A 17,304-nucleotide genomic window follows, 5' to 3' on the forward strand; every position below is an offset into this window, starting at 1 on the left:
TTAGGGGACGAGGAAGTATAGATTTTGGCAAGAGGCTGTCTTCAGCATTGAGTCAGGCATTGGCAAGGGCAGTCTTAGAGTACTGACGTGGGGTCCTCAGAGCAAGGTTGGAGGCCCGCGATGGAAGGCTCTTCCCTGCTGGAGAAGGTTAGGAGGGTTCCTGCTTGACTTCGAGTTGAACTGTTTAATTGTGGGCCTAGAGATTTCACTCTTCACTGGAGTCTGTGGCACAAACATCTCCTATTTCGCCCCCTACCCCATTTATCCATGTAATAAACCCACAGTGAATGAGTGGTTACCATGTATCATCTGTGCTGTGGGGGAAACCGGTTCTTCCCGCCCTCAGAGAGGTCGAGATACAGAAAAGGAAATAAGATTTGTGTACAAATAAACATCTGCTAGGTGAAAGTCGAAAGAGACCGAGCCGAGCTAAAGTCCGCTCTGGTAGGAGATTCATGAGACTTAATGCTGGGGGTAGTATTTGAGTTAGGACTTGAAGGATTTGGTCACTTCGGCCTCTCCATATAGACTTAATCCGTTTCCATGCTTCCAGGCTTATCTGCAGTTCCTCCCAAGGGAGGAGATGTTCCTCTTCCTTTGACAATTGATGCTTCTGTTTTCCTGTATCCTGGATCCCACCCAGTTTTGTATCCCAAGAGACTGTCCACCCATGTATGTTGTTTCCCATTTATTTTTCCCATTTATTCTAATGTTTATTAATAAGCACCCCTATTACCTGGCACAGATATTGGGGGGAGGAATACGAGTAAGACACAGCCCTCAAATCCCTCATCTCTCATAGTCTATTGAAAGGGCTGATCATGCCATCAAGCTATATTATTAGGTAGAATAAGTGCTAGAATTGATACATAGTATCATTTATCCAGAGAAGAGCAAGAAGGGTTCATGGGCTAAATAGCGTATGAATAGGGCCTTCAAAATCAACAGTTTTAGCAGTGGCTTGCACACATTAACCACTAACGCTAACTCTGTAAATGTTTATTGTATGGGCCTGGTGGAGATGAAGCGGAGGGCAATGAGGCTGAGGAGATAGCGTGAGCAAAGGCAAATAGGGGGAAAGAACATGGATCTTCTGTGGCTGGGTTTCGGGAGCTTGGGGCAATAATAATAGTAGAAGGAAAGTTGGAGCCAGATCATGGGGTATCTTAAATGCCAGTAGAGTTAATCAGTAACTATTGGATGACAGAGAAGGGACACTTAGTCTAGTTTGGGGATTCAGGAGGGCTTCAAAGAGGAAATGATACCTGAAAGTGAGTCTTGAGTTATTTATTTAACGCTAGTTACACCATTTCTCATGATGCTGCATCATCCTTCACATTGCCCATGAATACTGACTTCCGGTGACCCATAGCTTGTTACTGTCCTTTGCTGATGATGACACTACTGGCAGTTTTTGCCCAGAGTATGCAGTAAAATAGAAATAATAATTCATTGTTCAGAATTTTGAAGTATAAATGTACAATAATACGTCTTTCAACCATGTATTTTCTTGAATTCTTTAGGCTGTAATCTCTGCTTTCCTAGAATATATCTCCTTCAGTGTTGACTGCACCCCTGACTTACTCATACTGAAACCAGTTGGCAGGGGAAAAGGATGGTTAGTCTAGGGGCCCATGAGTGGAGCAAGAAGAAAAGTCCCACTCATGCACAGAATACATGGTCCTCACCTGGCCCTGCTTAAGACCAACCCAGTGGCTCATGGGTTTACTACGTTGATCAGAAGAAAGAGAGGACATTGAGTGTAAAAGCCAGTTGGCAGAGTAATGGTTTTGAGTGGGGTAGATATGCATGGCCACTTCTGGAGGACTGCCTGACATGGTGCAAAGCCTGTAGACAGGATGAGGCGACCACCCTTACCAGGTAGAGGTAGGGAGCCCCACACAGGGCAAAGTATGCTGCTACCCCCACTATTTTGGTGTGCTGTAGACCTGAGGCAGCCTAGTAGTGGTCAAAACATAGGCTGGCAAGAGCCATGGCATGGACCCACACAGGTGGCTCAAACCCAAGGCTCACTGGTGGACTATCAGTAGCCCAGAATCCTAAATTCATTCTGTATTCAATGTGAATGGAAATCACCTGAAATCAGCAAGTCAGTACCACTCTGGTGGCCTGTTCTGATAGAGTGCCACAAAAACCATACTGTTCTGGCCAATAGAAGCAATCTACTTGTTAAGTTGCCCTGGACAACCCACAGGTATGAGCCCTGAAACTTTTCAGGGCACCTGGTCAACCCCATGCATGGAGTGAAGAGTTGGAGAGTACCCTGAAGAGAAGAATCAGCCTAGAATGATCCCAGCCACTTAAGGAGGACTTAGAAAAACTTAAAATCATACTCCAAAGTGTGGGACTCCCTGAGGCCTGGGACCTGGACCAGGCGTTTTGCTTGCCTAGGTCTTAAGACAATCTTGTGTGGTAGAATAAAGATGGTTTCATATTCTTTGCTACTGCTCCCATTAAAAGATAGTCTAATTCCATTCCCTTTGAACCTTAGCTGGCCTTAATGATTTGCTTGACCAACAGAATGTGGCAAAAGTGAAATTCTGGGATTTCCAAGGCCAGGTCATAGAAGCCTTGCAGCTGCCACTCAGCCATTTGGAGCACTCATTCTGGTGATCCTGACTCACCTTGGAAGAAATTTGACTACCCTGAGGGCATCATACTGGAAAGGCCAAGTCTATACCTGCTCCAGTCAATATACCCAGCTAAGCCCAATGTTCGAGCTACGCCACCAGATTTGCAAGTGAAACCATCTTGTACCCTTATTATTTGTCTGTCCATCAGCTGAATCCCACCAAGTGAGCTCTGTAGACTCCATATAAGACAGAAAAACTGCCCAACTGAGCTTATGCCTGAATTCCTGTCCAGCGGAGGATATTTTAAGCCACTGATTTTTAGGGTGGTTTATTTTGCAGCAATAGATAACCCAATCTCAAAAAGTTTATCAACTAGTTAGAGAGACAGGGTACAGGGATTATGAAAAGGTAACAATGCAAGACAACATATGAATGTGTAATGAGTAGTAAAGACAGGTAGGTTCTGTCATAATGTAGGGAAGGAAGAGATCCCTTTCAATTTGGATGAAGGAAGACTTTCCAGAAGAGATGAGATTTCAGCTGACCCTTGAAGTAAAGGAAGGATTAAGATGTATGGAGAGGCAGGCACAGGGAGTTCTTGGCAAGCAGAGAAGTGAAGTTCAGAAGCTATAGGTAGTTCCAAGCAGTCTATGTGGTTCCTCTTGGCTTCCACAGTAGAAGATGTTGCAGACAGGAAAAATGCTTATGCCTCCATCCTGTGGCCATGGAGAATATCTGGAGGGCTTTGAACCTTAGGTAATGCAGTCAAATAATATTTCAGGAAAATCAATATGATAACCTTACGCTCTCTCCTTTTATTTGAACTTCAGGAAGTGTCCCGCAATTCGACAGTCCCAGGATTTGGTCAGTTAATCCATAGTCAGACTGCTTGTTCCCTTTGTGGTATGATAGACTTCAGTATTCTGAAGAGTATTTTTGATCTGTCCACTTTGATGGAACTTAATTCTTATCTCTGAAACCATTAATCTGTTGTGTTTCTCTGGTCAACTCAATCAGATCGAACAGAACAATTCTGTTATCCCTTCTGCCAAACCATCACAGCTCCCTACACTCTCCCTGCCCTGGTCTCTACCCCTCTCCCAGTGCACCTTCTGACCCTAAGCCCCCCTTCCTTCTATCTCACTTGTGCCAATGCTCATGCATTACCTTGCACAATCGAGGCCAGCTGTAAGTGTGTCTCACTTCCCCTCCCAAACCATCAGAGCCTGTTGGGAGGCCCTCATCATCCCTTAACCACTCCCTCCCCTTTCTGATCGCTCTCTTCAATGTTGCCCGCTAAGATCTTTCTAAGACAGAGATTTTGTAATAGAGGAGAACAACTCTGACTCTGTATTGGATCTGTTCCTTTAGTTTTGACCACTGTGCCCTGTTTCCTAGGCTTAGTCTTGCCAGCTCTGCACCTTTTGTAAAACAATGTTGTCTTTAGCCTGAAATAGACAGGAGAGCCTATTCTCTGGGCTCTGACCTTTAAGGATGTTAGCACTTCTGCTCTTACTTAGAGATGGCAAATTGCAAAATAGAGAACAACCTTTGTTTTGTTGGAGGTTTACAGGGACACCATGGCCTGACCCACACGGACGCTGCAAGAACAAAGAATTCCTGCAGCAAGAAGTTTGCAACAACCGACCACACCCCCTCCCCTGTTTTTGTTTGTTTGTTTGTTTGTTTGTTTGTTTTGTATAAAAGGAGCCTGTATTCTGACTGGAGTAGGATGGTTCTCCAAGACATTAGTCTGCCATCTTCTCTGTCTACCAGCTTTCTGAATAAAGTCGCTATTCCTTGCCCCAACACCTTGTCTCCCGATTTATTGGCCTGTTGTGCGGCGAGCAGAACGAGTTTGGACTCAGTACTCATGTCATATGCATGTTGAGCTTTTTGATAGCTCCCTGATGCCTAAAGAACATAGTAACAAATTCTTGTCTTGTCAGACAGAACCCTCCTTACTGGCCACATCTCTGGCCACTTCCCCCATCCTAAGTAGAATAATTATAATTCTTCTCACAAGGGCCTTTGTATCCTCTGACCTTTGCATGCACTGTTCCCTGTGCTTCAATTACCCTTCCCTCTGCCTCAAGGCATGATTAACTCATTCAAGTCTCAGCTCTGGTTTCACCTCTCTTAGGGAGTGTCTCTGACACCCAGGCTGGGTAGGAACTCCTCCCACATGCTCCTCTGGCACCTGGTGCTCCTTCTCAGCCCTCACTGCAAGTATCCCAATTCTCTGCCCACCAACTTGAGGACAGCAGATGTGTTTTTCATCCCTGTATCTACCTAGCATCCAGCTCAGTGACTGGTATAAAGTAGATGCTTGTTAAGTATCTATTGCCTTGAAATGGATATTTATTTAATCAACTCACTCTCCTAAGTATTCTACCTGCCTGCCATTTCAGAAGCCCAGAATTATTTGAGAGTTGACTTTTAGGTAACTATAAACTGCCTGGATCAGAGAAGCCATTCTTGCTGAAAGACTCATCACTTGAAATCAGTGCAGACTGCTGTACAAAGTACCTTCTCTCTAAGTGTGTTCACAGCAGTTTCTCATTCTGTGCTCATAACTACAGATCAGAGGCAGGCCAGGCATCACCATCCCGGTATTCTAGACAAGCATACTGAGCTTCAGAGAAATGAACCTGCTTCCCAAGCTGACCGTGGGAGAGGGGAAATAGGTCCAGGCTGCAGTCACACGCTGCCCTCCAAGTAGCTACTCTACCGTCCTGCCTTTTTGACTCAAAGAGGGCCTTGCACAGGTAAGTAAGATACCTCTGATGGTTTCTGCTTTAAACGGCAGCAAAACCCTGGTCACCCCTCAGTACCCAACGCCAGAGAAACATAATCTCACTGCCTCTGGGTTTTCTCCCCAACCCCTTCGATTAAATCTGAGCAGACAAAAAGGGTAACATTTCTGAATTCAGAGGCTGCAATGAGCTGAGGAAAACAAGAATCTCTGGCCCCTTCCAGGACCCACCAGGTGGAGGGGATGTTGCCCCGGGTGCTGTGGGAGGTGGTGGGGGGTAGTCCTCCAAGGAAGCTGCCCTCCACAGAGAGTCCATCAGCAAATTGTCTCATGTAGCCATAACAGCCCGGAGCAAGACGGAGGGGCAGGGTTTTGTCCGAGGAGAGCCAGTGTATTGTAAACAGGATAAAAGGGGCTGCAAAGCCCCACTTATCACTGACTAATGTATCCCCAGGTCATTGGGGAGCTGGATCCCCACCAGCATCCCTGAGTGAGGGAAAGAGAATTCCCGATTAACCCCATTACCTGTGAGTAGAGCTGGGGCAGAGATGTGGCCTTTCCTCTTGCTAGATTCCCTTGGTCATTAGGCATTTGTGGGGCTCAGCACAGTTTCTAGGAGGCCCTCTGTCTGACTGGAGAAATGCCTTCTGAGCCCCTGCTCTTTGGAGCCACCTAGGACAAGGCATACATGTGGGCATCCTGGGGAGGAGAAGAGGTCTGAGGGAGCAGGGGTCGCAGGAGGCGGAGGGCAGTTGCAGGGGAGAGTGGAGGTCTCCTGCTTAACCATGCGGGAGAAGGAGGCTTGGGTGTCAGCTCATGGAGCAATGGATTGGCTTAATTTAGACTTGAGGGAGGGACTGACAGAGCTCTGTCTCTCTGGGCTCTAATGATCTCATTCATTCCTTCTAAACCCCTTGCATGCAGGTTAATTAGTAGATGAGAAAACTGAGATTCAAAGAGGTTAAAAGTTCCAAGTAAACGGTGGTAAGTGTTCAGCTGAGACCTGAACTCAGGCCTCGCTGACTCCCAACCCGGAAACGTCAGCGGCAGTTGGACCAGACTCACATCAGTATTCAAGTGTGAAGACTTCTAGGGGATTCTTAGATCAAGTGAGTTCAGTTTTTCTCTCAATATACTTCTCTCCTCCAGGGAGCCTTTCTGTTGCCTCTGTCTCTATCTTTTGGGCCCCCGTTTTCCTGGACCCCTGAGCATGGGCTAGTCGAGTTTAATACAGAGAGCCTGGGTTTGATTTTCTAACTTGGTCTCTTTGGCCAAATCAATTAATTCCTCTGAGCCTCAGTTTCTTTATCTGCTAGATGGGAGCACTAAACCCACCCTTGGTATTTCACCAGGTTGAAGGAGGATTAAATGAGGAGGATTTTGCACATGATTTGAGTGTTAATTATTTTCACAGTGATTGTCACGGGACTGCTGAGTGAATTTCTGCTTCCGGTTTTCACCCCCTCACCCACCTGCATCTCCAGGAATATTGCCTTCAGATTCACCTGCCTAAAATACCACCTAATGCACGTCTCAGGAACCAGCAGTGGCTCCCTGCTACTGCTTCATTGGCCTGGAACTCACCTCTCCAGGCTTACCTCCCGCTCCCAAACCTGGAGGAGCCCACCATGAGCTCAAGTCACAGATCCTACCTGGGGTGTCCAGACATACTGGGTGTTCTCATACTTGTGGGCCTGTGTGGCTTCTTGAAGAGATCTGTCCCCTTTTCCAAGCTGGCTCAGATCCCAACCCCTCCTCCAGCTGGCTTCCTGACCACCCATCCTGTTGCACCCTCTCCACCCTCTTGTCTTTATCATTTTCTGTGCCTTAGCATTAACCTCCTGGGAGTGTTGGCTTTCCATGTATAATCAGTCTCCACATTAGATCATAAGCTTCTTGAGGCCAAAGACCTGCTTGTGTCTTTCAGTAAATCTGCTCAATGAATCTAGGCTAGAAAGGCAGTGGGCTTAAAGGGATGTCCTCAGGAATCCATCGATCTACAAGCCAGGAGAGAGTGACCACCACGTGTGTCCCTGAGCAGTGCCACCTTGAGGACCTGGCTTCCAGGGGGGTTTGGTGTACATCCATGAGCTGACTCAAGCCATGGCGGGCCAGTGTGGAGCGGCGGATTGTTTTCGGCAGGTGGTAACTTTGCGGGACCTGGCCAAGAGTGCCAACCTAGAAGCCCTCTATTCTGCAGCTGCCGTTCCCTGAGCACACAGGCACCTCTGTGCCATCCTCGTCCATCCCCACCATTCAGTGACTCCTCAGGGCTTCAGGTGTAGGGTCGGAGGCAGGAGTATTGAGGAATTTTCCTTCCATGCCCTTGATAACCAATGAACTGGTGACGATTCAGCCTGCTCATCTTCCTAGAGAGAAACTGAGGCCCAAAGAGGGGGGTGACGTGCCCACATCACACAGAGTTCAAAGCCCAGCTGTATGTCCTGATTGCAGTCCAGTGCTCAGCTCCCTACCTCACACTGCCTCTTGGGTGACACATACAGGTCAAAGACCTGCAGACAGAGATTCTGGAAGTACAGGCCTGGGAACCAGGCCCCCATCGAAATTGCCCTCAATCTGCCAGAAGGTGGAGTAGGCCCACCCAGACTGAAAAGTTTCTAAGAAGAAATCTCTATGCCCCACTCCCAGGGCCCCTTGGTGCATCCTATATCCCCGCTCCCCCTGCCCCGAAATGAAGGAGCTATCACCATAGCCCAAGCCACCTGGTCTAGGGCTGCCCTGTTCAGTACGCCAGCTGCAAGTCACATGTGGTTGTTGAGCACTTGAAGTGTGACTAGTGCGGATTGGCTCGTGCTGTAAGTGTAAGATAGCCACTGGCTTTCAAAAACTTAGCACAAAAAAATATAAAATTCCTCAATCCTTTTTTACATTGATTCATGTTGAAGCAATAAAGTTTTCGATGTCTTAGTTTTAATAAAATAGATTATTAAAATGAACTTGACCTGTTTCTTTTTCCTTCTTTCACGTGACTGCTAGGCACTATTAGATGAAATCTGTAGCCCACCTCTGTAGCTTGTGCTGTGCTTCTGTTGGACAGCGCTGATCGAGAATGTACCCTTTGGCTTCCCTAGGAGACTGCAGACTCCTGAGGGCAGAGCTCTGACTTGGACAGCTCCTCGTCCACCCAACTCACCCTGTCCCAGCCTGGCATCCCAGGGCTGGCACATGCTGGTGCACAGATTGGGTCCCCAGTTCTCCAGATTGAATAGCCCCTCCACATGGGCTCCTCTGAGGTCCCTTGGATCCAAAGAGTCTCAGAATTAGGGTATGGGGGCAATAAGGCAGGCTTTCTGCTGGAGGCGAAGAGGTCTTTGGGACACGAGGAGGCAACCCAGATACCCAGGGTACAAAGTTTAAGGAGGCACTCCCTCTGTGGGTGGCACAAGGGCTGACCCTAGGGGTTTTGCTTGCCGCCCACCCTGCTTCCAGCCTTGTCAGGCTCCAATATGGTCCCTTCAGGGGGACCCAGGCAGGAGCCACATCACCGAGGTCCACAGCTGAACTCCCCGCAGTCCCAGGGTGGTCCTAATGGCCCCCGCCTCCCATGGACAAAAGCCCCACTCAACTGCCACCAAGCCGACCCCAAATAAGCCAGATCAAGCCGGAGATGCTCAGTAGCCAGGGCCTCCTCACCCCACTTTCAGTGCCTCCAGGAGACAAGCTGCACTAATGGCGATAATTTTGCAGCTTTGAAAGAAAAGAGCCCAAACCTGAGCCCTGGGGCTAGAGGAAAGCTGTGAGGAGAGGGCCAGACAGCAGGCATCCCTCAGAGGCCTCCATCCCGCTGCAGGCCATGGGGCTAACGTGTCCCAACACTGACAGGCTTCCTTGCACAAGCCAGACCTCACAGAGTGAGGGGGCGGGTGAGGAGGGGGACAAGGAGGCTTGACAGGAGGGTCGGGGGCTCATCCATCAAGAACCGTCAAACAGCAGGGCCACAGGCCTGCCTGAACGTTTGGCTTTTTAAAGAGGCCTTCTGCAGCCCCCCACCCCCAAAACCTTAGCCTCCTGGAATCAAGCACATTCCACTGGTGGGGGGGATTAGGGGGTCGGCAACCCAGGCTGGGCTGGCCCCCCCACCTGCTCACCCACGGTGCAGGAGCCCATCTCCTATACACCCACCCCCAGCTGGAGCTGCAGTTAAGGGGCCCAGGGCAAAATAGAAATTGGCGGGGCCTTTCTGTCTGCCCCAGCTTTTAAGAAAATAGCACACACAGAGAGGGACTCTTGACTATTTTTTCTTTTTTGAAATTGGGAGTGCTGGCTGGCAGTGGGGGTCTCCAAAGTCTTGTTTATGCCGAGAGCTGGGGCTGGAGAGTGGGAAAGGTCCCTCAGACAAGAGCAGAGGCCCACCAGACCTCCCCACCCAGCCTAACACCTGCACCTGGCTTGCCCTCCTGAAGTACCAAGAGTCAGCTGGCCTCAGGGGTCCTGCATGCTCACGGCCACAGCAGGCCCTCCCTGCCAGGTAGGACAAGAGCATGGACTTCCCCTCTCTCCTCCCCTCCCAAGGGAGCCCTGATTGAGGGTCTGCAGTCCTGACTACAGCAGGGCCAAGAAGAACCCAAAGCCTTGGCTCATTGAAGCATTAGAAAGGTCTGTGTTTGAATCTTGACTCAGCCCCCTATGCCTTTTGACCTTGGTAGGCTACCTGAAGTCTCTGAGCCCCATTTCCCTAATTGGTGAGCACCTAGTATACTCCTGGTATAGCAGAAAGCCATCTGGGCTTACTATCAGAGAGTGTGGGCAGGGCCAGTGGCTGCTATGCATCCTTAGGTAAGTTTCTTGACTACTCTGACCTTCATTTTCCTTATGAGGTTTCTGCAAGGATTCAGTGAAATCACATATTTGGGAGTACCTGGCACAATACATAGTGAGTTTTGCCATCAGATGGAATTCATCCTTCTGTCTCCTGCCCTCCTACTTCCCTTTGTACCTTCACAATATAGCTCTGGTCACATTCACTCTAACCACAGTGTAGCTGTGGCATAGTTATACACTGGGCTCCCAAGTGGTGGGCTCCAGGCAAGACCCTGTGACAGTGCCTAGCACACACTTGGTGCCCAGGCAATACTCTTATTTTTATTTCTTTAGGAGGGAGAGTTGCATATTTGTTCAGAGCATAACTCTGCAGCCTGAGTTCAAATCCAGGCTCTGCCACTGCAAGCTGGGCAATCTCAGGTCAATTGCTTAACTTCTCTGTGCCTCAACCTTCTCCTTTGTGAAATGGGCGTAATGAGAGCACTTTCCTCATAAGGTTGTTGTGGGGTTTAAGTAGGTAATAATTATAAAGGGCACATGATACCTGCTATAGGAATGTTTTGTCAAGTGAAATTTATCGACCACTTTCCTGGCCCAAAGATGCTCACCTTCCATTTTGCAGGCCCTGTCCTGTTAGTTCAGGGCAGTTCCTTCTGACCCTGTGTCTATTTTCTTATAGGACGGGGAGGGAGCCAAGCTTCAGCAGAGGCAGGGTGAAGGCCTTGGCTTCGCCATCAGTCCTTGCCTCCCACCCCTCCCATCAGCACTGGTCAGAAGCCAGGGCCTGCAGCTCCTTCTCTGGGCTGTCTTTCTCGTGAGTGGGGGCTGGGCTGGGCTGGGCTGGACCAGCTGCTCTCACAGCTCAGGAAGAGACCGACAGGCAGGGAACGCGCTTGTAACCGCCCAGTGGTCAGCACAAAGGTGGCTGCAGGAGGAGCTTCCTCTCTAGGAGGAAGGGAGAAGGTCAGCAGCCCACATCCGGCCCTGCCCATTCCTCCCAGATGCTGTGGAAAGATGTCCTAGCCATTTCGTCATTACTGGGCGGGGTCTTTCCTTCACACTGGGGCAGGTCCCTTGGAGGACTCTGGTCTGCAGGGCTGAGCACACACTCACAGACACACAATCCACCCCTCAACCCCCACCACATATGCAGTCCTGGGGCTGTGGGGTGAAGCAACCAGTTGTTGACTTGGCTGTCTGCTCAACACTGCACTGGGCTGTCCCAGGCTGCAAAGCCCCATGTCTGGGTGCAAAGTGGGTTGTTGGGAGCGATGGCTTAGCTGTCAGTATTCATTGCTCAAGAGGTCAAGGTCATGGGTCAATCCTTAGTTAGGACCATGGATTTCCTTCTCTCCTAGCCACAGACATCACCCTGCACCAAAGCCTGCTCTCTCATACATGGGCAACATGTACAAACGGGATCAGCTCATAACTCCGCAGAGAGAGAAAACTGTCTTCTTGCTGCTGCCCACTCTGGCTGGGGGTGGGTTGTTTCAAGCTTCATCTTCACAGGGGCCTTTTGGATTCCGGGATGCAGACTATCTAAGAAGGTCATCTCACTAGGACCACTTTGGGTCCCCTTTATCCAATGTAGAAACAGATGCTTTGGAACATGTGGAGACCAGCTCCAAGATCCCAGAGCTGGTTCCTTTGTGGCAGAGGTGGGCAGCTCCTGCTCTGCATGTTGGGAGGTGGGGGCCCAGGGAAGGGACCCCAAGGGGACATAAGTGGAGAGAAGCAGAGGGCAAAGGGCTCTTTCTGAGATCTTTGCTGGGAAGATCATGGTTTTCCCGGCAGCCCCAGGCAGGGCTCAGGCCCATGTTCACGTGAAGGCTGAATGCAGGTTTCCTGAGTTTGGGACTTTATGCCTCTTTAATGCATTCTGACCTTAATCAAAGATAAAAGGAGAACTCAAAGAACAGATGCCGGGATGAAGGTGCTGTGAGAAATGGTGAGCTCTAGCCGTCTGTCCTTCCATCCATCCATCCATCCATCCATCTGCTGAGCACCCACGATAAGCCAGGCTTGGCATTGGGTGCTGGAGATCCAGAGGTAAGGAAGCCATGGTCTTTACTTTCAAATTGTTTTCCAGTGAGGAAGACAACATTGATTAGGATAGAAGTACCTGGAGGTCCTGCCTTAAATGACTTAAATAACAAGGAAAAGTTATCTCACATGGCAAGAAGGCCAGAGGGAGGAGGCTCTGGGATTGGTCAATTTAGGGACTCAGTGGTATTTTTGAGAACTTGGGATTTTTTTTATCTTTCCTCCTGACTACCCCTCAAGTGCCTGCCAGCTCACCTCCTGGTGTCAAAAGTGGCTGCCACACATCCAGGTACTGCAGGCCAACACTGTAAGTAACTGAAGCTTAAGAGGAACAGTTTCTTCCCGCATCCCTTTTAAAAGGAGAGGAGGCCTTTCCCATAAGCCGCAGCAGAAATTGCCTTCAACATTCATTGGCCAGCATTTCATCACCTGCCCAGGCTCCAATTAGTCTCTGAGAAGCGATGACCACACCTGGCTTAGGTGACTCAGGATTTACCCCCGAGGTGGCGATCCCTTCCTCAGGGATGATGGCTATCCCGTCAGAACTGGGGTTCTCTTTACCAAGAAGAAGGGGGAGCTGTCTACTCATGGTGCCTGTTGGCAACCAGGTAAAAAATCCCAGGGTTTTGTGTTTCTTCCCCCACCTCAGGAGCAGTTTGGTAAGCCCATCCCTGCCTTTCTCAGCCCCCTGCTCTGTTTGTTTTTCCCTCTAGACTGATTACTTGGCCACAAACTGTTCTTTGTTTGTTGTTAAAACTTGCCCATGTGAAAACTTCCTGCCAGAGTGATCTTTCCTCCCTCTCAGTCTTACAACACACACACACTATCTAGGTGTCCACTGAATTCCTCTAAATCCCACATCTGTATGAGGGAAAATTCCCATTCCAGTGCATTGTCCCCAGCCCAATACAGACATCCATTCCTGACCAGGTTTGCACAAGTAGGCACCTCTGAGCCTCCCATTTCTTCACAAACAATTCATAGGCAGACTGGGCTTGATCTAAAGCAAAGAGACAACACTTAACCTCATGTGCTCCACGTGGCCCATCAAGACGAAAGATGCTTACGAGGCAGTATTCAGGGAGGGAGGCTGCTTATCCAGCCGGGTCCACAGCAGGCACCAGAAGGAATTTCAGTGGTAAAAATCAGAGACAGTGCACTGTAGCTGGACATTGTGCAGAAAACCAAAAGATTTGTCACAAATAACTCAACCCCCACCTCATTGCCACAAGCATGATATAGCCCTTGGGATTCTGCTGTTCCCTTCCGGTTTCCCATCACAAGAAGTCTGAGAGAAGCTTCCTATGGCAGACAAGCTCGCTAGATACAAAACTCAGTCCCTCATGCAGACCTGCTTGCTGTGTGTGACAGGGCCGGTGCCTACCTCGGATCTCCCCTTGATTACTCCCCCTTGCTGCCTTAGCTCCAGCCACCCTGGCCTTCTTGCTGTTCTTAAAACATGCCAGGCTTTTTCTCTCCACTTCAAATGCCCTTCTCCATTCTTAGCTCAGAAGCCAGTTTTTCAGAGAAACCTTCCTTGAACACCTATATAAGGAAGTCCTTTCCATTTAGTTTAACTGCATTATCGCTGATCAGAAAATACATTCTCTATAGATATACTTCTTTATGATCTGCCTCCTCCCACTAGAGTAGAAGCCCCATGAGGGCCAGACCCTGGACTTAGTCCCTCGACTATCCTGGAACACAGAGCCTGGCCTGTAGATAGTACTCAACAATGAATGAATTAATAATGTCTCCAGCCTGGACCACCTTTCTGGGATGAAATGAAAAAAACAAACCAAAAAACAAAGAACAAACACAAATCTGCTTCAAAAGCGCCTGCTAGAGATTAGCTTTGATTGTCGTCTCCCTAGCCCGCTGTGTCCTGCCTTGCTGATCATGCAGGAGTGAGGTGACGAAGAGAAGTTGATGTAAGACTCTCTCATAAATGCTTTTCCTTCTCCTCTATGGGTGATCGCCCTTCAGGGGGCTTGAGAAGTAGAGAATGATGGGAGGAGGGCGTGAAGGAAATACCTCTAAGATTAACGATGCCTACACACTCCAGGCACCGTGCTGTGTGTGTAACGTACAGATCACTGTGCCCATTTTCCAAATGAGAATGTTACCTAGTCTGAACTCGTTCTGCTCGCTGCACGGCAGGCCAATAAATCAGGAGACGAGGTGTTGGGGCAAGGAATAGCGACTTTATTCGGAAAGCTGGCAGACCAACAGGATGGCAGACTAATGTCTTGGAGAACCATCCTACTCCAGTCAGAATACGGGTTCCTTTTATACAAAAAACAGGGGAGGGGGTGTGGTTGGTTGTTGCAAACGTCTTGCTGCAGGAATTCTTTGTTCTTGCAGCGTCCGTGTGGGTCAGGCCACGGTGTCCCTGTAAACCTCCAACAAAACAAAGGTTATTCTCTATTTTGCAACTTGCCATCGCCACATAAGTGCAGAAGTGCTAGCATCCTTAAAGGTCAGAGCCCCTAGAATAGGCTCTCCTGTCTATTTCAGGCTAAAGACAACATTGTTTTACAAAAGGTGCAGAGCTGCAAGACTAAGCCTAAGAACCAGGGCACAGTGGTCAAAACTAAAGGAACAGATCCAATACAGAGTCAGAGTTGTTCTCTATTACAAGAACTCCGAGTCTCAGGAAGGTTGAGGGGCTTGTTCAAGGTCCCTGAACTAGTAGAAGTTGGAGTTGGAGTTTATACATTAGCAATCGCCCCTATTCCCTCCTCCCCCGAATCCTAGGCAAGCACTGCTCTATTTTCTGTCTCTATGGATTTTTCGGTCCTAGCCATTTCATATAAATGGAATCATATGCTGTGTGGTGTTTCGTGACTGGGTTCTTCTATTCAGTAGAATATTTTCAAGGCTCACCAGGTCGTAGCATGCATTGGTACTTTTTTTTGATAACCTAGTAATATTCTATCATATGGCTGGACCACATTCATTTATTCATTCACCAGCTGGTGGACTCTGGGTTTTTTTCCTTCTCTCCATTATGAATAACACTGCTATGAACATTCTTGTACAAGTTTTTGCATAGATGTATGTTTCAGTTCTCTTGGGTAAATACCCAGGAGTACAATTGTTGTCATATGGTAACTCTATGTTTAAAATTTTGAGGAACTATCAAGCGTTTTCCACAGCAGCTGCAGTTCCCAGCAGCAGGGCCGGGGGGTTACAGTGCGTGAGGGATGCTGGCTGCTGTTATTATTTCTATCAAAATACACAGCTGTCTGTCTCTCTGTCAAGCCTCCTGGATTTTGAAGTTCCACAAGGCAAGAATCCCCGGCCTGACTTTTATTTTTTGTTCGATTTTCTATCCCCTGCACCTGCTTCCTTACTTTCCTCTTGCCCTCATCTCTAACTCTCCTCCTGTCCTGTGATTCCCCACAGTTCTCACCTGAGCCCTTGTCGCATCCTGAGGGGTGGCCAAAGGCCCTGGTGGACCAAGGATGAGGCCAAGTCTCACGAGAACAGGCGTGGGCACGGACCATGGTCAGTGTGGGAAGAGAACAGCCAAGCAGCCCACTCCCTGGGGAACCCTTGAACTGGGCAGTGGAAACCTTTGGGGCAGCAGATCAAGGCACCCCATGGGATTTTAAATGTACAATTTAAAAATCAGTATTACTAAGACTTCAGTTAAGAGCTTGGAACTTTTTCTGTGCATATTTGTGATATTCTGAAGCCGTGTGTGTTGGCTGGGGGAGGGAGGGGACGTGGGAAGAGAAAAGTCCTTTCATTTTCCTTAGGGTATCTCAACAAGGTCATAATACTGCCCAAGGCTGAAAAGTGTGGAGAAATGCTGGCCCTTGGGTGGGTGGGATGGAGAGGGTGTGATTTAGGGAGGCCCTGGCCCCAGTGACCAGTCCCTGATAATGTTCTGCTCTGTCTCTAGGGCAATAATGCTGCCTCCTCCAGGAAGTCCTTTGATCCTACTCCCCAAAGTACTTTCTGGAAAAAGAGGGGACCACATCAGGAAGCCAAGCCCTCCTTCTCTTGCTGGACAGGGCTTACTTAGGGACAGAACTTGGGTGTGCAGAACCTACTTATGTGATACATACTGCCTCGTCTTTTCCCCTGGAAAGTTCACAGTGAGAATCCAGGACCCAAGTCAGTGAGGGACCCTTTGGTTCAGGCAGTGGAAGAAGTGGCCTAGGAATCTTTGTTGTATTTCATTGCCGAGCAGAGTCAGCAAAGAGAAATATTCCCAGAGCCTATCTGAGGAAAGCCATTCACTTAGTGCCACCATGAACTTACTACAAAGTTCCTCAACCCGATGTGTGTCCAGGGATGGACCACACATTGGTAACTCTGTGATTCAACATGCTGGCTCATGGTGACCCTAGAGTTCTAGTGTATGGCAGCCCTGGGTGGGCTCTTCTGGGGTTCTAGGTGCCTGTGTCCTGTGGGTCTAGATGGCTCCAGGGGTCAACAGTGCCAGGAAAAGGTAGCCCTGGGTTTCTAGGTGAAGTGGCCCTGGCTAATGGTAACCTCTGATTCTAGGCATCAGCTGCCCTGTTTGTGACCGTGGGAGGCAGTGACTCTAGACTCTGGTAGCCTTGGGCAATCTAGGTGCTGGTGACCCCTGTGGCATTAGTGATGGAGGCCCATGGTTCCAGGGGTTGGCAGACTCTGGCACTAGGTGACCAATGAGTCTGTGGGCATTGGCCCTGGCTGGTCAGAGAAGAGAAGAGGAGCTTAGCCAGAACTGCCCCATGCCCCTGGGGTTCAGCACCTGAGCCTGCACGGTTAAGCCCTCGGCTGCGGCTACCTCTGAGCTGAACACTTAGAAGCGCTTCATAAGGGTCCAGCCCCGAGCACAAGTTAGTTATTCTAAGTCACTGATGGGGCGGGGCTGGGGGGAATCCCAGCCAGCAGCCTCTGCACTGACCGGTGGCTGAACCCAGGCTGGGCTCCCTGCCCTGGAAGCAGGGCAATGCCTGGGGACAGATGGCCCCATGTCCTCTTGGCCTGGCCCCACGGGAGCCTAAGGCTACCTTCCAGCGGGCTCTGTCGAGGTACAGGAAGGCGCTGCCGCTGAGGAAGGTGGGACTCAGCAGGTCTGGGCAGATCTGCTCTGCAGAGGCCGGGCCCTCTCCCGGGTGGCTGGGG

General features: G+C 49.3%; 1 long non-coding RNA gene across 1 annotated transcript; it reads left to right on the plus strand.

Moving 5' to 3' along the window:
* The first annotated feature begins 117 nt into the window (after positions 1-117).
* Positions 118-8,306, plus strand: LOC140686329 (uncharacterized). Its single transcript, XR_012060063.1, has 4 exons — positions 118-147; positions 5,177-5,362; positions 6,274-6,458; positions 6,764-8,306. It is a non-coding gene; the product is annotated as an uncharacterized lncRNA (long non-coding RNA).
* Positions 8,307-17,304: the final 8,998 nt, after the last annotated feature.

This window comes from Vicugna pacos, chromosome 16 (genome assembly GCF_048564905.1).
Source record: "Vicugna pacos chromosome 16, VicPac4, whole genome shotgun sequence".
Taxonomy (NCBI): Eukaryota; Metazoa; Chordata; class Mammalia; order Artiodactyla; family Camelidae; genus Vicugna; species Vicugna pacos.